The sequence below is a fragment of the Pholcus phalangioides genome, unplaced genomic scaffold (assembly GCF_987345545.1).
Source record: "Pholcus phalangioides strain wild (caught in Gottingen) unplaced genomic scaffold, Ppha-v1.0 ptg000005l_1, whole genome shotgun sequence".
Classification (NCBI taxonomy): Eukaryota; Metazoa; Arthropoda; class Arachnida; order Araneae; family Pholcidae; genus Pholcus; species Pholcus phalangioides.
Window position 1 is genome coordinate 2,206,828 of NW_028301598.1, and position 20,140 is coordinate 2,226,967.

The 20,140-nt window shown below is 39.3% G+C and overlaps 1 protein-coding gene across 1 annotated transcript in view; it reads left to right on the forward strand.

Annotated features, from left to right (window-relative positions):
* Positions 1 to 8,668: 8,668 nt before the first annotated feature.
* Positions 8,669 to 20,140, forward strand: part of LOC149085708 (methionine aminopeptidase 1) — a 67,210-nt gene continuing 55,738 nt past the window's right edge. Inside the window, exon 1 of the mRNA XM_089232090.1 lies at positions 8,669 to 8,792. The gene's annotated coding sequence lies outside the window, so the exon portion shown is untranslated. The remainder of the gene's footprint in view (positions 8,793 to 20,140) is intronic.

Genomic DNA, 20,140 nt, shown 5'->3' on the forward strand with positions numbered 1-20,140 from the left:
TAACAGAAATTGATTGTAATAATATATATTCTTCCGAAATTTCAATTAAAAAAATATATTTTTGATTGTCGGGGGGGGAGGGCACGAGCCCCCCTCGTGTATGTCTCTAATCCCACCAATATGCGTTAGGATTCAGAGGGGCAGAGCTGATGACGAAATTTTGCTGACAGGGGGTCAGAGTTTTGCTGGCAAGGGGGGGGGGGTCAAAAATAGCTAAACATTTGCTTACGTAATACTTGAACGGCCCCTTTTTCCTTTAGTTTACTTCAAATGTCATTTTTCCGATTATCAATAGTTTTATACTTGTTTACTGCGATGTGCATGAATGGTCTATGTACCTGCTCATGTACACATATTTTGTTCAAGCTACAATAAATGGTTAGATTTCCCGGAAACATCCGCGAAAATGTGCTGACATCACCTAGTCGTTACAATATATGGTCCTCCCAAGTCCTCCTGCGACAATGTGCTTACATCACCTTGTTGCTGTAATAAATGGTTAGCTTTCCCGGAAACACCAGAGTCCCCGGGACGGACAATATGCTTACAACACCTAGTGTGACAGAGCTTGAGCGATTCCTATCACTATCACTTCCTGACGAGGATCTGGGCAGCTGATCTAGGTTAGTGTATCGGAAGGGTAATTTATTTTATTTGTATGTTCGTTGAATCTTCTCGTATTTCATGGGACAGAAATATCCAGCCCAGGGTAGGTACTGACCCAGGATGATGTGTTGGGAGAGGCCATTTATTGTCCTTCCCGGGGTTGATTGGATCTTCCCCTGTATTTTATACAGATCTATTTTTCCCACTTAATTCGGCTCATGTGAGGGATTGTGACCTTCGTGCATGTGCCCCAGGTAACTTGAGTGAACTGTAAATTTGCTGCGGGTCGCTTGAGCGATTTGGAAGTATGCGGCGGTCTACTTATGTGCTCTGGAAGCCTGCCGTGGTGCACTGAATTAAAATTAAAATGTGCTGCAGGTCATTTAAGTGATCTGGGCATGACCCGCGCTTCACTTAAATCTTATATATACTAAATGTGAAAGTATGTCTGTCTGTCTGTGTGTATGTCTGTTTCTTATACAAATCTACAGTTTTAGGCCGATCGTCGCCAGATGTTGCATATATACCAAACAGGATCGGGATTGAACCGTAGGCTGCTTTAAAAGTTCGTCAAATGCCCGAAATGGGCGAAAAACTGTCGGACAACAATGGTTTTGGGGCCTCAACAATCACTTTCCGAACGTTTACTTTGGTTACCGTGGTTCCCTAGCAATGCGTGTCAGACATGTATATGCCTTTACAATGGTTTGTCATTTCTTCAACGCTGTCGGTATATGTATATTTATGCCTTTGTAATGGTTTGCCACATTTTCGATACTCCCAGTAATGAAGTTTTTGAATGACGTCATAATCATCATCAGCATCACTTTGAGGGTCCGGAAAAGGGTGATCCTCATAGAAATCAGTGTTAAAATTGCCGATTGTAATGTAGAAATGCGGAAATTTGCACTTTTAAATGATCTATAAATGTTCCTCAGGTCACTTAAATGATCTATAAATGTTCCTCAGGTCACTTAAATGATCTATAAATGTTCCTCAGGTCACTTAAATGATCTATAAATGTTCCTCAGGTCTGATTTGTAAATGTGCTGCGAGTCACTTAACCCTTTAAGCGGCACAGCAAAAATCACTACTTCCCCCCCCCCTCCCATTCAAAATTCCACAACTTTTTTTGATAAAGTAGGCTTTCTTCCGATTTTAGCAGTTACAAAGTAAGGGTGTTGGGGGGGAAAGTGTTCCATTCCATTGAGAAATCAACTTTACAAAATATCTGGGCTTTTCCAATGCTAAAATAAGAGGCCTTTAAGAAGGCGATATATCTCGTCAATGCCGCTTAATGGGTTAGGTGATCTGGCGAACTCTGCCGCGAACTACTAAAGTGAGGTGGTGAAATTGTATTGCGGGCCGCTTAAGTGATCTGGTGATGTGCCAATTGGTTTATTTTTTACGAATATAGGTTTTAGGTCGCGGTCCACATCAGATGACTCCGAGGGCCATTGAGTTGAGCATATATAATGTACAGGGTTTATGCCTGAATTATGCAATATGTTGTTCGAATTTGGTGCCATTTGGAGAGTAGAATTAATCCATCATAATGAATAACGTGAGTTAAGTTTCGATTCCGAGGAACCTGTAGAAACAGTGTCTATTAGATAAGTAACATAACGAGAATGGCAAGTTCAGAAATCAAATGATTCCATGGTACCAATTCCGACATGACAGTTCAGACACGCATCACGCACATTTAAGCAACGACCCTGAAAAAATAAACATTCCTCAAAAAAAATGCGCATGAATGATATGACTCGGCCAATCATACATTACTCGTGCCTTTTTAGCCTACTTCGTATAACTTCCATCAGAGGCGTTCTACCTTTCGCGTGCGCACGAACATTAACATGCACACATTCAAACGAAGATGGCGGTGGAGACGCTGAACTACGTGAACCGTGGTTTCCGATTATGTCCGGGACACGGTAAGAGTATTTGCATGAAGTTTCCCACGAAGTTTTGTGTTTTGGGGGACAATTCTCTGTGAGTTATTAGCTTGAGTATTCGCAAATAAGGGGGGAAGTCTTGCTACACAGGGTAAATTCCACCTAACCTGCCAAACCAAAGGGACGAGTTCAAGTGGAACATAAAACACCATGGCAACTCTGTCCTATCTCTTAACCCAGGGGTCTTCAACCCGCTGGTCAAATGAGGCCCGCCGAGCTATTTGCCGTGGCCCACCGACCATTTTTAGAAAATACCTACTTTACATAGAAAAACGAATAAACTCGAACTCGCGACACCTCTAAACATCCTTTGGCACTTTAGGCGAGTACCGTATTGACCTGGGCTACCACGCCCAAGATGGTACTCATCCCAGGGCCGTAACTAGGCAGGTGCAACAGGTGCACCCGCACAGGGCGCACTTGGAAGGGGGCCCCAGATTGAGCCAGAAGGAGCCTAAATTCAAATTCTTGCACACGGCACAAGAATGGCTAGCTACAGCCCGGATTCAACCAATGGGAGGGGTTTTCCACCAACTTTTATACTTAGCACTGGCCGTGTTTTTTGTCAGAGAGATTTTAGACGGTGGTAAGGAAACATGGCGCATGAAATTTTGTGAGTTTGCTCTGTTTCTCTCATTCGCTCGAGCAGGCAAGACGGTAGCGAGATGATCGACATCTATGGGTGTACCTGGGATTGAATGGAGAACCAAGAGATGTTTCGGGTATCCAAAGGTATCTTATTTTCGTTTGATTGATGAGTGAGCGCTTGGGTATTGTTTATTTGACCATGCCTCTAAAATGTTATTGTCCGTCTCAAAGTGGTAAAATTGAGAAATAGAAATGCAATAGGTTTAAAGTTCAACATAAAATTTGAAGCATTATTATTAATGTGCAGTGCCCTTTCCTTATGAATATTGTCGCGAAAACGGTCCGCAAGTGTTGGAACTACTTTCTCTGGCCACTGAAATCTGTACAGCTGTATTTATAACCGTGAGACACTTTCCACAGATTCATCAGTAATGCTATGCATTTGAGACATTGAAAGTAAGGCTGGGAATCGATTAAAATTTTTAACTGGTTAATCAAAAAAATTTTAATCGATTAATCGAACTTTAATCAATATTTTCAAATGCTGTTCATGAGCACTGGGTATATTGTAACTAGTATGTAATATTAATTGATGCTATAAAAACATATTCGATTCATTTCGCGCATCTATACACTGAATGGATGTAAATAAATATACAGGGTGTCCTGTAAGCGCTTGCACAGCCTTTATCTCATCAACCGTCCGTCGTAGAGATATGATTTCAATTTAAAAAAATTATCAACAATTACCCTGCACCAGTTTTGTGTGGAGAATTTTGAGGGAAAATACAGTGAGTCACAAAATAAAAAAATCTAAATTTTTATACGGTCCCCCCCCCACTCTAACATCCAGTTGAAAAGTTGTTGCCCTGTCTTTCCTGATGCCAATGAAAAAACTTCACGTTTTTAAATACAATATTCACGGAGATATTCGAAAAACGGAGAAAATTTGGAAAAGAACAGCATTAAATGCGGGTGTAAAACGGCTTTTTCCGAATTTACCGTTGTTTTTTTTTTTCTCAAATTTCCTCCGTTTTTCGAATTCGAATATCTCTGTGAATGTTGCATTTAAAAACATGAAGTTTTTTTCATCGGCATCAGGAAAATCAAGGCAACAACTTTTCAACTGGAAGTTACAACCCGGGAAGACCGTATAAAAAATTAGTTTTTTTATTTTGTGACGCACTGTATTTTCCCTCTCAAAACTGGTACAGGGTAATTTTTTAACATTTGAGTACTTTTTATATCGAAACTCTACGATGAACGGTTGATGAGATAAAGGCCGCGCTAGCACTTACAGGACACCCTGTATATACATCTACTCTATAATATAAAATCACAAACTCGAAAAGGGGCCTGTTTCTAAGCAACCGAAATTAGTGACGATTTTATGTTACGGAAATGGGTGACGGAAATCTGTTACTTTTTTGTGTTACGGAAGTCGGTTACGATTTTGGGGGTCAAATATTCATTTAACTGTAGCACATATCGGGACCCATTCGACCCATCGGGGCCATGTTATGTGCATGTACCGAGAGGCTTCTACATCCTACAGCAGAGCCCTTAGGTTGGAATTTAGATGGCGAGCCCCCAAACCAGCTTTTCAGGTGGCCCCCTGTGGTTGATTTATAGTGTGAAAAATCAAAAAGTGATAAGAATCGTTGTGGCCCCTGTCAGCCCTGCCCTTGTGGGGGGGGGGTCATGCCGAGAGCTATGTATATGTATAATATGCATACATCAGTGCTCCCAACACCCGGGTCGGGGTACCGGGGGGATTGCACGTATACCTTCATGGGGAAGTTAAAAGTTTTCATTTCCAGGGGCCCTTGATCGATCTCATTGTTTTCTTTCTGCTTTAACGTTGAAAAATTTGCGATAGCGGAATCCCGAGATAAAGCCAGTCTGGGCCCCACTAAAAGTATGCGAATTGGTCTCCCGGTTAATTGGTTGGGGGCCCTGGATTTTATTCGTTGGTAAAACGAATACAAATGAAAATTTTTCATGGTACTCGCAGCGGGGGATGACCGACAAGCTTCCAAGTCGGGGGCCTCCATGTTTACAGGTTTCATTTTGGTGGCCCTGGATGAATCTCATTCTTTTCTGTTGTAGAATTTGCAACAGCGAAAGCCCGAGATAAAGCCAGTGTCTGGATTCCCCACTAAAACTCTGCGTATTGTATCCCCGCTACTGGATGTGGGGCCCTGTATTTTATTCGTTGTAAAATTGATAAAAATGAAAAATTTTTGTGGCCCCTCACAGGGGGGTGTCCGACAAGCTTCCAGGTCAGGGCCCCATGAAAATGTTTCAGGTTCTAATTCGGGGGCCCCTGGACGTATCTCATTGGATTTTTGTTGTTTAACATTGTAAAATTCGCAACACATCGGTAGCCCGAGATGTATCCAATCTGATGCCCCACTAAAATTCAGCGAATTGAATCTGGGGACCCCCATGGGGAAGTTATCTGGGGGTATTTGATGAATCTCATTTGTTTTTTGTTGCTTATTATTGTAAAATTCGCTTCTTCAGGAAGCGGTGCTTTCACACGTCACTTTCCGTAGCAAGCTGATCAAGTGGGACAAAATAAACAAGATATGTTGTGAGGGGTGGGAGGGCAGAGACCCCCTTGTATACAAGGGGGTATACTATATTTAATATCGTTCCCCTTTGCCGGTAACATGAATGTGCAAATTTCTGGTACTTGGAAAACGACTTTTGAGTGATAAATGAATTAACTCTACTCATGTTACTCTATGGAAGTTGTTGACCTAAAATGTTTTGTAAAATGTGTTTCAATAGGGGATAAACATTTGCACTTTTCTGCTAAAACCTAGCAAAATAAGTTATCCAACCAGCTGATAAACCCAAAAGTGAAAATTTGCATTAATATCTCTGGCATGAGAGGGAGATGATATGCTGAACATGCTTGTCATATCCTGGAATTTCTCTTCACTTGGATCTCTTAGGGGTTTTTTTTTAATCATTAATTTTAGAGATCATCGCTAGTTTTCGTTGAATCGACTTGTGTATCATCATGTCGAAAAATTTGATCAAAATATCGATTCAAATATTTTTTAAACATGGTCACTTATCTGAAATATTGTGCATAGGAACATAATTTAAGACGTTTTTAATCGGTTTAGTCAAATAAATCAAGTAAAATTATAAACTGTTAATAATATAAACGATTTTAATCGAATTGATTAAATCAACTGAAAATTTTTAACTACGATTAACAAATGATCGATTAACCGACCCGATTAATCGATTAATCGGACCAGCCCTAATTAAGTTTTTATGTCTCGCAAATTTCATCGCCTTTCCCATTTCCAAACTTTTGATTGTACGAACTAATTTTCAAGTCCGCGTATGGGTTCGTAAAAACGAGCGTCGACGGTATTTGCGAACTTATGGGACACCCTGCTTCAATTATCTGGAACCCATTTCACGCTTGCCATATTATGAGTCTTGAAATTATTCAAAACAATTTTCTAAGGTATTTATATTTCGAAAAACATGGTCCTCTTATAACAATATTCTATCTGCCACTCATCTGCGAAACAGTTTCAATGTCATTAGCTTACAAAAACGCAGAGATTACTTGGTCGTTATTTTTTTCAAGAAACTGTTGACCAACCAATTGATCGGATGCCCATTCTTAACGAAATCTGTTTCAATATCAAGTGCCACATTACGAGATCTAATTGCTTATTTGCCGTCAAATTATTCAATAATAATATTGGTAATTACTGTGCTGTATATAAACAGATTTCCCTAATTTTATATAATGAGCTTCCTCAACATCTGGATATTTTTCATTCGTCTGTTACCAACTTCAGAAGTTTTTTGCCGTGATTGCGTTGTATATATCCTTGCTTACTGCAAGCTGTAATTGGGTTTAAACCTGTAGCTTTGTATTTTAAATAAGTAAATAAAAGAAACAAAAATGGCGAGCATTTCTTTTACATATTCCTTTTCATGACTTTCACGTGAATCCTCAATTTCCGTGAATTGAAAAAAAAGAAAATAGAATTTTCAAAATTATGAGGAAAGCGTGAAAAGATTAAGGAGAAACAATACCGATTGTAATTTCAGTTTTCTAAAAAAAAATTTAATTTCCCAAAAACAAAATTGAGTTGTAGATGTCAAAATTGAGCCGCTGTGGTGGTCGAGTAGTCATTGTGACGGACTCGCATCGCGACGACCCGGATTGAAATCCCACCGTCGCCACAGTGGTGATCGGTTAAAGTTTGTTTTCTGTGTTTCAACTTCGAGGCACAAATGCGGGCCGATCACCCGTTAAGAAGTCTCGCCACGGAGAGCATCAGGCCTACAACGATGCAATTATTGAATCGTTACACTTCAGTCATGGTTAGAAAAAATTGATGTTACATGCCAGCACACGCTACACATAACAAGTATTTCACAGAAACAAACTTCACGTTAGGCTCACAACACGCAGACTTCACCATGTACCAATTCGTCACAAGTTCCGTAGATGAATATGAACGAGGTGCATGTGTGGTTTAGTAGATGTCAACATTGAGCCCATCTTGATCTCGAATTGTCAAGGTAACGTAGTGAGAGATTTGGTGACTGAATTGAGAAAAAAAAACGAGAAACGTTCGCGTTTCCAATTCATACCTGGATTTAAGAAAATTTCAATTCAAAATTTGTCACAACGTAACCAATCTCTTCTACTTTCACGTTGAAAGTTAAATCCTCATAAATATTTACTCTTCCTTTTGCATTTTAAATTTTCTGGAAGGTGGTTGTAGTTACGGTAGCCATTATGAATAATTTTCAAGCAGAACAAAAAAATGATGGCAGCGAAACCGCGTTAAATGAGGCGATGCAATAACGGCAAACAACGGATTATTCGGTCTATAAATATTCCTTCTTACTTACCGAAAGTTCGAGACACAAAAAAAAAAAGCTGCCATAATATGTTGATAGTGATAGTCACAGAGTCATTCAGAGTTCTAATAAGTTATCCTAATACCATAATTTTTTGGCAATTCGAAGCTGAGGTATCATACTGCTTCCCGAAATACTCTGTAAATTGATAGGATAAGAGAAAAGTTTGTAATTTTGGTTTTATATATGATCGAATCCCTTCAATTAAATCAAGAAGCATGGTTACCTTCCCTCCAGCAGCGATAGTCTGTCTAACCAGCACCTCCTAGAGATAGAAGGCCGTCTGCAGTGTTTGCCATAAACGTCATTCAGACTACCTAGCAAGTTTGCCACATTTTGAAACACAGCATGCTATTTCGTTTCTTCTTATTTTGGCGTAGAATCTTCCTGATTGGCTCACAAATACCGCGTAGTGATTGGATGTGGGGCATAGAAATCGCCAATTCTGAGCCCGATCATTTCTTTTCCTCACAACGATGATACTGGCACGAGCAGGGAATTTTTTTTCCTGAATATTCTGAGGGAAAATTGACTACTTACTGACGTCACATGCAAATTGCTGAGGCCTAACAGTCTAGGTGCTGGTCTAACAGTCTACCTCTATACACTGCGGTCCAACTTTGCTGCTGTCTCTCCCGATGTCCTCATAACTTATTACTTGAATTGGCTTTAACGTCGCAGCGTGGATCTGTTAGTCTCGCCACAGAGAGCAACAAGCCCACAACGGTAGATTTATTCTATCATTTCACTTCACTCGTAGTTAGAAAAAATTAGGGCTGGTCCGATTAATCGGGTCGGTTAATCGATCAATTGTTAATCACAGTTAAAAATTTTAGTTGAGTTAAGGCCGTATTCACCGACATGGTATAAACTGTAGTCACAATTTTTGGATAACAGAATCAACACAGATTGGTTAAAAACCTGCATTTAACCAATCCGTGTCGATCTCTTATTAAAAAATTGTGACTAGTTTAAACCAAGTCGGTGAATACCGCCCTTGATTCTACTCTATCAATCCTATTAAAATTAGGTAAGAATTTTTATTAAAAGTTTATAATTTAATTTGATGTACTTGACTAAGGGCCGTATTCACCGACATGGTTTAAACTGTAGTCACAATCCGTGTTGATCTCTCATCAAAAAATTGTGACTATAGTTAAACCATGTCGGTGAATATTGCGCTATACCGATTAAATGTCTTAAATTATGCTCCTATACATAACACTTCAGATATCTGCAAATTTTTTGACTTTTTTGTTTATCAGTTGGTTGGATTACTCACTCACTGTGCTATGTAAGTTTTGCCAGAAATGCAATGCATATCCCTTAGGGCGGTATTCACCGACATGGTTTAAACTATAGCCACAATTTTCTGATCAGATCGACACGGATTGGTTAAATGCAGGTTTTTAACCAATCTATGTTGATCTCTTATCCAAAAATTGTGGCTACAGTTTAAACCATGTCGGTGAATACGGCCCTTATTGAAACACATTTCACAAGACATTTTAGATCAAAAATCCTCTGGTGGCAGCGGAGGCGAAATTTGTGTATAAGTGCTCTCTGATCTAATTTATTAAATCGCTATAAAAAGGTAAAAATAAACAAAATATACAGATACCTCTGTGTATAATACTTCAAATAAAATTCCGTGTCGGAATTGAAGGATTATTCAGTCTAGATTGGCGACCTGCGACGCTTGCAAGGAAGTAATTCAGGTCGAGACAGACTCGATTAAGTGCACTGGAAATTGTAAGCGTGTCCATTTTTTCTGTGGTGGTCTTTCGGATAGAACAGATAATAGTTCAGTTCTCATCAAAAATAGAGCGCGATCGGATCATCGTAGCAGAAACACCTACTAGCATCAGACTTAAATTCCCGCTTTAACGAGACGCCGGTATACCTGAATGAACACCTAGCCCCCGGATTGAAAAAACTGCTCTACCAATGTAAGTCATTCAGAAATGGTGACGATTTCAAATTTTGCTCTCTATAGATTTCAAGATACTTTCAATTTATCGATCCCATAGCTTCCCTGTTGACATCTTTAACAACGAAATGCAAAATATTTTGTCTCAAATCAAAAACAAAAATATTTTATTAGTCGGTGATGTCAATATTGACATTCTAAATCCTTCTAAATTGGGCATAGAATTCTTAGATCTCTTAGGCGGGTATTACACTATAAAAGTTTGATAAAATCCATTTTATAAAACTTGAAAAATGCAGCCAATAAGGTCACCGGTTGCATTTTCTAGAATGTAACTAATAACCTTATTGGTTAGATTTTTCAAGTTTTATAAAAGGGATTTTATCAAACTTTTATAGTGTAATACCGGCCTTACACGAAAACGGGTTTTTGCCTCTGTTAAACGACGTTACTAGAAGGGCATCAAATACGTGTGTTGATTATATGTTTTAAGAAATACAGAACTTGACATGGGAACGGTGCATTCAACCCGAGTAATTTATGGATTAACTGATCATTTCCCAATTATATGCAAAATCGTGCTACCCGCAACACAGAAAAAACCCCAAAGGAAGATAGAAAATTAAGTAGTAAACATACACTGCTCAAAACAATTAGGGGAGCACATGGTTTTAACAAAATTACGCAAAGATGTATACCGATAAGTAACATAAAATGAATCATCCATAATTTAAAGCCTAGCAGGAAACGGAAGAAGAAAACTTCATATGCAAATCAAAGTTCATGACGTCAAAAACCAGAAAAAGGAGATAAGGGCAGAAATCGGGATGTTGCAGAAACGTCTGTTTTACTGCCGTAACTGTAAAATTCGATTGCGCAGTATTTTTTTTTTTGAGACAAGGTGACTTGAGGATGTCTCAACAACGTGATTTACCGGAATCCATGGCATGGCGTGTTATAGGCAGACTGGAATCCGGGCAAACACAACGTAGTGTCGCGGACGCTGTTGGAGTCGCCAGAAGTGTTGTTGCAAGGCTGTAGAATCGATTCCAAGAAACAGGAAATGTTAGACGTCGACCAGGGCAAGGTCGGCCACGCGCCACTACAGCAACTGATGACCGGTATATACGGTTAACAGCCCGTCGAAACAGAACAAAGAATGCTACGCAGCTGTAAAGACGGTTGCTCTTGGCAACAGGACGAAGGGTGTCCAGCCAAACAGTACGTAATCGGCTTCATGAGGGAGGGCTCTATGCACGTTGGTCTGCATTCCGTTGACCCCACGCCACCGTGCGGCCCGAAGAAGATGGGCTGCTGAACACCGAGATTGGGAGCAACATGATTGGAGCCAAGTGCTGTTTACAGACGAGTCCCGATTCAGTCTGGAGTGTGACACCCGACGTGTTCTGGTATGGAGGGACAGGGGCACTCGAAATAACCCCGCATTCGTTCGTGAAAGGTCACAATACAGTCAAGCTGGTTGGATGGTATGGGGTGGAATCAGCATAGGCGGACGTACGGACCTGCATATCATTCGGAATGGCACTTTAACGGCCCGAAGGTATGCAGACGAGATACTGCGACCTCATGTCATCCCTTACGCTGGAGCCATTGGAGATTCCTTTGTTTTCCAGGATGATAATGCCCGACCGCATAGAGCTCGTCTGGGGGAGAACATGCTTGAAGCTGAAACAATACAGCGTATGGAATGGCCAGCGTGCTCTCCTGACTTGACGCATTGCTGCGCGACCAAGGCCGCCTGTTAATGTCCGAGACTTGCAGATTGCACTTCTTGAGGAGTGGAACAGTATTCCTCAAAGTCTGATCGATAACCTCATCGCATCCATGGCAAACAGGTGTGCAGCAGTCTTAGCTGTTCGAGGAGACCACACGCCCTATTAAAACTCATGCATCATGTCTAAACAGTACCTCTTTTTATCGTTTACATGTAACCAAATTGTTGCCCTAAATCATCTTTTCATGTTTTTTCCATATTTTCAAAGAATTAAAGCTTAATTTCAAATTTTTTTACGTCTTTTTTCTGTATTGCGCATTGATGCGCGTGTACTATCCATTGTATGCCAATACGTGGCTGTCTCGCACGGTTTTCTTCACTTTTTTGCTTGCTCCCCTAATTGTTTTGAATTCAAGATTCCTAGACTTTCATAACTGATTGCTATTAGAAATAATTTCAATATTTTAGTAAAACCAACATCAAAGAAAAAAAAACAGATGGATTAATAATGAAATTCTGAACATGATTAAATGTAAGCAAAAACTTCATAAAAAATTTATTCGATTCCTTGGAGACAGGTTTTATCAGCCAAAGTATTTTTACAAGAGATGAAAATATCAAAAAATGAATTTTACTTTAAACGCTTTAATGAATGCGCAAATAGCAAGGGACAATGGGGATTTGTAAATGTGATATTTTAAAAAACAATAAAAGATCAATACTTCCTGAGGGAGACGATTGGCATACAGCTAATTCTTTCAAATAATACTTTACCCCAATAAATCACCCGACAAACGTATTAAAAATTACTTCAGGTTTTACATAAAATCAAATATGCGTTCTCTTTATTGCACAGAAACTGAACAGTGTGAGGTTTAAAACATTATACTAAGACTGAATGAAAGAAACAGCTCTGCCGTAGACGAAAAATCGATGCAAAACTACTAAAAATTTTCTCTAAAACTCATCATATTTTAACGATCTCGTAAACGAGGGTATTTTTCCGGACTCTCTCAAGACATCTATTGTTAGACCTATTTTTAAAAAGGGTGACATCAACCAACTTTCTAATTACAGACCCATTGCAGTCCTCCCTGTACTTTCTAAAGTTTTTGAGAGTGTTTAAAGGCAAATTACTTGTATACCTAAATGCGCTAAATTTCTTCTCCAAAAACCAATATGGATTTCTGCCCGAGTCTAACACCGAAAAAGTCCTATAATCCCATTCACTAATTTTACGCTTATTAATTACTAATAGTGTATACAATAATAAATAAACCACTGCAATATTTCTTGACATTTCCAAGACCTTTGGTACAGTTAACACGAAATTTTACTATATAAACTCTATTCTGATGGCATCGGAGGTCATATATATAACCTTTCCAAATCATACTTGGCAATCCGACATCAATATGTAAAAATAAATGGCTTACTAAGCAACAGTATGTCGATTAAACGTGGAATTTTCCAGGGATCAATCTTGGGCCCACTGCTATTCCTCATATATATAAATGATTTATGTGAATTAAAAATAAACGAATGTTATGAAGATGACACAGTTCTTCTTAACTCAGACAATAAATCTAAATAACCTGCAAAATATGATCAACGAAGACCTCCTGAATATTCGGAACTGGTATTCGGCCAATGACATGGAAGTCAACGTTGAGAAAACTAGATATATGCTGTTTAAACTGAAAGAAAAATATAATGATACAGAATATAATCTCTCACTAATACACCACAATAACGACTGTCAAATCTCACGTAACTGTAATTGTACAAACCTTGAAAAAGTTAATTCCATAAAATACCTAGGACTAAATATCGGCTCAAATATAAAATGGAAAACCCACATAGCAAATGTTTCAAAAAAATTGGCTTTCCCTAAACAAATTTTATCACCTAAAATATAAAGTAAATCATAGATTTTTACTGACACTGTTACGCATGGATCCAATCGCACATAAGTTACGGCCTTGTAGCATATATATGGAAGAGATTATTTAATTAACATTAATGTGAAATAACCCAGACCTAAAACAAATTTATAAAAATTATTTCAAATCAGACTGAAAGCGTTAACTTGACTCATTATAACAATTTAAACATTTTACCAATCGGACGCTTATATTTCTGTAAAGTACGTCTGACTGTTTATAGAAATTTTAACGTATGCACATTAAACATTTTATGCAAAAGTTTCATTTACTTAGCTCCTAAACAGTATAATAGTTTACCAGTAAATCTACAAAGCATTCAAAATGGGTATACTTTTAAAAAATCTTTGACAAAGTTTGTACTTTCAATATCTGATATAGAAAATTGCTATTGAACGAGGGAATTGATTTCACTACCTTCTATGCATACGTAAGTATGTGTACCAGAAAAACTGTGTGCATGATTTTTTCCTCTTTCTTTGCATTCATATATATATATATATTCAGTCGAATCTCGTTATAACGAACTCCAAGAGACCGGAGAAGTCCCTTCGTTAAAATGAAATTTCGTTATAAAGGAATTCCAGGTCTTTGCATTGTTCCTATGTAAACTTTTCTGGTGATTAGAAAATGTTTCGTTAAAACGAGATTTTTTCGCTATGATGGTATTTGTCAAAACGGGATTCGGCTGTATAATTTTTAATTTCTTTTCAAATAAGCGCCTCGATGACTGAAAATATTTATTTACACCACGATTTTTAACACTTCTGTTCGCCACCAACATGCATAACGAAATTCAATCTTTTTCTTTCCTTTTTTAGTTTTTCTTTCTTGATTCACTCTACCTTAATATTCAATCAGACTACACTTTGAATTACAGTCGAATCCCGTTATAACGAACGCCAAGAGACCGGAGGAATCACTTCGTTAAAACGAAATTTCGTTATAGAGGAATACCAGGTTACCAAGTTCGTTTTCCAAGTTCTAGAAATTTGCGCATTGATGTTTCTGGCAAAGAGGGACGATAGTAAATAGCTTCAAAAGGCCCCGCCTACATTTCTTAAGCTATTTCTATATTCGTTTACATCCATTCAGTGGACAGATGCATGAAATGAATAAAATATATTTTTATAGCATCAATTAATGTTATAAAGTTACCGACACTACGTTTGCTGTGAATAGATAGCATTTGAAAGTATTCGATTTGAATTTTTTGATTAGCCAGTTAAAAATTTTAATCGATTCCCAGCCCTAGAAAAAATGATGGCAGATGGCAGCACTACACATAGCAAGCATTACACAGAAAAAAAATTCACCTTAGGTTCACTACATGTTCACGCACACTAAGACGTGTGTCAATTCGTTAGAAGTCCCGCAGAGGAATATGGACGAAGTGCATGTGTGGTTTAGTAGTGTGGATCTGTTTGGCTGCCTGGACGCAGAGCGGGCATTTCGATTTATTTGATTGGTCAAGACGATCGCCGAGTACCCAAGTAGGGTTACCAGACATCTTTCCTTTTTTTTTATGTCATTTAAAGCGTCCTCCTACTTTTCGGTAAATTCGCCGTTTTGTCCTCCTTTTCAGGTTTCTGGAATTTTGTTTTTCCTTCGGAAAATGTTTTTCACTCTGAAACATATTTTATCTTTTCATTGACATGAGAGTTTTTGTGTGCGTGCGTGTGTGTTTCCTTCCCCACGTTTACACGCTTTGACCATTCACAATAAATTTTGAGAACATCATTGTTTGTTTACCAACAAACCATGGGTATGGAAGGGCATTGCCCCCCCCCCCCCCCGCGTCAAAGGTAGAGCGGACTGATCTAATGTATATGAGTTGACATCATCATGTCCCCCCAGCAATCATCATCGTGCATCCCCAGACTTTCACGTCCATCTCCGCCTATGCAACAAACAGCTAATGTCATTACTGAAATGGGAGAGGGGCGTTACCGTTTTCATTCAAAAATAAAGGAAATGGAATGCAAACAACGGTGCTGATTTCTGTGACAATTTATAAATCGGCTCTAGCAAAAAAGCAACGCCCTTGAAAGAAAACAAAACCTTCTCAGAGTAGAGCTCAAACAAGGCTATGAAATCTTTCAAAAATTACTATAAATGTAACAAAACACAAAGTTCTTTTGCCAAAGGAACTCTCCCTCCATGTTCCAGGCGAAGCAACGAAACTGACCATACGGTAGGAACAATTCATTACAAACGAACGGATACGGATTGTTATTTGTTGTTTTTTCTGTTTTAATGGGTCTATTTCAGTTGTGAAAACTATTGGGGGGTTGTTGGCCAATGTCGTGGCACCGTCTGTTATGAAAATTCCGAAAATAACGTTTATAAGGTGCGCGCACAGGTGTCCTCCTTTCCCAGTTTTCGAATTTAGTAGTCCTATTTAGCAGCCAAGCAACAGTAACGTGAACACAAACACGGAGTTCGGGGCTTTGTTTGAAGTACCAACTAATGACCAATCACAGGATCGGCAAATCATCCTGCAATGCGGGGGCTCTTGTTCAAACCCCCTTCAGGTACAGGCTTTTGCCAACAAATATGGATAATCTGTATTAGCAGTATCGGTGATGAATCTAAAAGGAAGGTTTCCTTGTTCGCGCATGTTAGAAAAAGGAAGAAAGGGGGGGGGGGAGGAAAGAAATGTACAAGAAAGAAAAAAGAAGAAATGGAAATGAAAAAAACAGTAAAGTAGAGAAGCAGATGAGGGCTCTTTTTTGCTCTCGACCTCCTCAATGTGTTATTTTTCTCTTCACATACAGTATATATTTCCCCTATACATACATTAATTTATGTTTTGTCGCTGGACACATTATATGTTGGGGTGGGTGGGAATCACGAAACATTAAAAAAAAACAATCGGGAAGGAGAAAATTAACTTCCGCTCACAATAAAGCTTCGCGATGATAAAATAAGAGGTAAAAAACAGGTAGAGCTGCGGTTAATTTCTTCCACTTGCGTTTGTTTCGTTCATGATTGTTAAGGGGTTAATTTTTTGAGAGAAAAAATAAAAAAACTGGCATTGTTGAGAATTCTTTTGACGTTATAGCGAATGCTTTCGGCCCCTGGGTGGGCCCATGCCTCAAGAGAAAAGGCGCCTCACAAAAATTAGATCTTGTTGAAATTTCAGCGAATTTGCCTGGTAGGATCTCAAAAAAATCACTTGGCCCGGAGGCTTCATGATGCTCTTAAAATGACCCTGAACGGTCATTCTAATCACCACTCCTCCTCCTATAATATTAATATAATTTAAGCAATGCTGTAACAAGATAAATTTTTAGTGTTTCTATTTCCTATTTCGTAAAAATGGCTGTTTTTTTTATGTTTGAATCGAGTATTGCCAATACAGTCGGCACCCCCGTATTCGCGGTTTTTTCCTTTATTGGAATTTTTCTCTAAAATACTCAGTAATCGTCGTTCACGTGTTTTATTTACAAAATTTGAGTTGTGCTTATTTAGGATGGCTCATTTTTCTAGTGCTACTGATAATGCTTTGAAGAGGTAAATCAAAGTGAAAACTTGACAAGAAAAATTTGGTATATTGACTGCTTGGCGAAGTCAATACCTTCTGTGGTCCGCCATTACGGAATCAACGAATGTTCGGTGAGTTGTAGCTGTAGCCGCACCTGTGGCAGTCAAAACTTCGCAGCACCTATGGGATCCATGTGTTTCACGTACAGAAAATGCTGTTTTTTGTGGGTACAAGACTAACACAAAAAAGTATTTCAATTGATTGTAATATTATAACAGAAAATGCGAAAAATTTTACTATTCCATAAGGAAAGGGCTGGTGAAACGTCTAATTTATCAGAATCTTATGCAAGTAAAGGTTGTTTCATAGGGTTAAGAAACGATTCGGATTGCGCAATGTAAAAAGCACTGGCGATCAAGCCTCTGCCAACCAGGAGGCAGCTAGAAAATTTCGAAAAATTTGTAGAAAACTATTAAAGAGAAGGGTTATGCACCTCACCAGGTGTTTAACGCTGACGAAACTACACTATTTTGGAAGAAAATGCCGCAAAGAAGTTAAGCAACAGGAAGAAAGCGAGCTCCTGGTTTTAAGGCAAGTAGAGTTAGACTTACTATGTTGTTTTGCGCAAATGCGAATGAGTACATGATAAAGCCCACCATCATTTTCAAATCTGCGAATTCGCGAGCGTTGAAGGGAAGGATAAGCCATAGCTCCCAGTATTTTGGACGAACAATAAAAAGGCTTGGACTATGAAAACACTTTTCCTGGATTAGTTTAAACGGTTTTTCGTTTCGGAAGTCAGGAGGTACCTTGTTAGTGAATGCATGCTATTCAAAGTTCTTTTGATATTGGGTTGACCGAGGAGGAGTTAATGCAGCTAACTGTTACTGAAACTGAAGCAGTACCAGGTAAAGAACTAGAAGACAAGTTCACCACAAGTAACATAGCGAAAGGGATTCGCAAGCTGAAATCAGCAATAGATTATTTTCATAACATAAATCCCTCTATTTTACGTTCTTCACATGTAGAAAAATTAGTAGAGGAAGCCTTGCCAACATACTCCGACATACTTAATGATATCAACAACATTCTTTCAGAAAACATCGCCAACAATCGCTGCATCCTCTTTTACATTCCCTTCTACCTCTGCGTCACGCTGCTCTTTCTCATGATATTCAATTAACGAGATATACAATAAAAAACCTATGGTTTCTGTTATTCGCGGATTTCCTTATTCGCGGTCACTCCCGGAACGTAACCCCCGCGAATACGGGGGGCCGACTGTATACAGTATATATACTGTATGTTACAGCAGGGGTTCTCAGACTGTGCGCCATGGTGCTTCAGACAAAGGTTTTTGGTTTTTCGAAGAGATTCACTGTTAAACTGCTCTGAGAAAGCCGCGAATAAGCGTTAATTAGGGAATTTTTTTTCCCCCTGCCGGGCCGAAGGTTAGTCAAGAAGATTTATGCAGTAAAATGAAACCGCGACTATGGTCGTGTCCTCACGACATTTTCGTTGGAAAAAATTCGCCAACAACAATTCACAGAATGCAAAATTCCACCGACATCAGTCTGACATGAGTGAATGAGTGATAGAGTGCATAGAGAGCAATTGAACGAGTGAGTGAATGAATGAACGAAACCGGCCTGTCATTATAGCTAGCTCGATCACACTCACTCGCAATCACCAGATCATTCAGTCAATTACTGGGTAGCTCATTCTATCATTCACTCGCTAGGTTGCTCCCTCTGTTATTCACTCGCTAGGTTGCTCCCTCTGTTATTCACTCGCTAGGTTGCTCCCTCTGTTATTCACTCACTATGCTACTCATTCTATCACCAACTATACACTCAATCACCGGGTCGTTCACTCGCTCACTAACTAACTAAAGTCGCTCTCATTCATTCAATCACCAGGTCGCTCAGTTTGCCACTGGGTCGCTTACCATGACGCTCACTCACTAGGTCACCCACTTACCAACTAGGTCACTTGCTATAAATCTAGGTCACTCACGGCCGCATTCACCAACAATCGCAGGTTAAAGGACTAACGATCTACACGGATTGGTTAAAATCCTCAATTTAACTAATCCGTTTCGATCTTCAATCCTTTCACCTGCGATTGCAGTTTAAACTGTGTTGGTAAATACGGTCGTCACTCTATCACACACTTATTCACTAGTTTGCTTCACACTCACCAACACTAACCACTCTGCCACTCACTCACTAACTACTCCATCATTTGTCCACTCACTGGGTAATTCCTCGCTCACTTATTCGCTTACTGACTCGCGTCGAACTGTTGTAGCACCATCTAAAGCAGAAGGCCTCCGCGCGAAGCTTGTGGCGTCACTGAAGAAGGTCATCTCACCTATACCCCTTGGATATAGCAGGCCGACGCATGCGCCATCTTTACCCCCCTTTTTGTAGTATATCCAATGGCTATAAGTGAGATTAAGGCGACTTGATAAGGAGCCTTATTCTAGTGGCTATAGGTGAGGTGACCTTCAGTGTTCGCGCGGAGGCCTTCTGCTATAGATCGTGTTGACTGTTGTCGGTGAATTTTTCTCAGCGGTGAATCGCATGGCAATAAATTGCCGGTGAGTCTTCCGTAAATCGACTGTGCTCACTCACCCCCCCCCCCCAATATAGGAAACTAAGGCCAAAACATTCCGTAACCCCAAACAATTTTCGAAAAGGCAATGCCCCCTTTCCTTACATATGAAAGATAGTAAAGTACTATGTAATTTTCTGTAAGTTATCTGGAAACCGGTTTAAACCAGCAATCAATAATATTAAGGGGGGAAGACGAAGTAGTGCCTCTCTTGTACACACAACACACACTCATTCCCATCTTATTTTTCATGGCATACCCTTCACCCCTTTCCCGCTCAAATTTGAGACGGGCAATGAATAATTCCAGTAACAGAGAGGAGTCACGAGAGTCGCTGCTTCGTAATAATTTCCACGAAGGGAG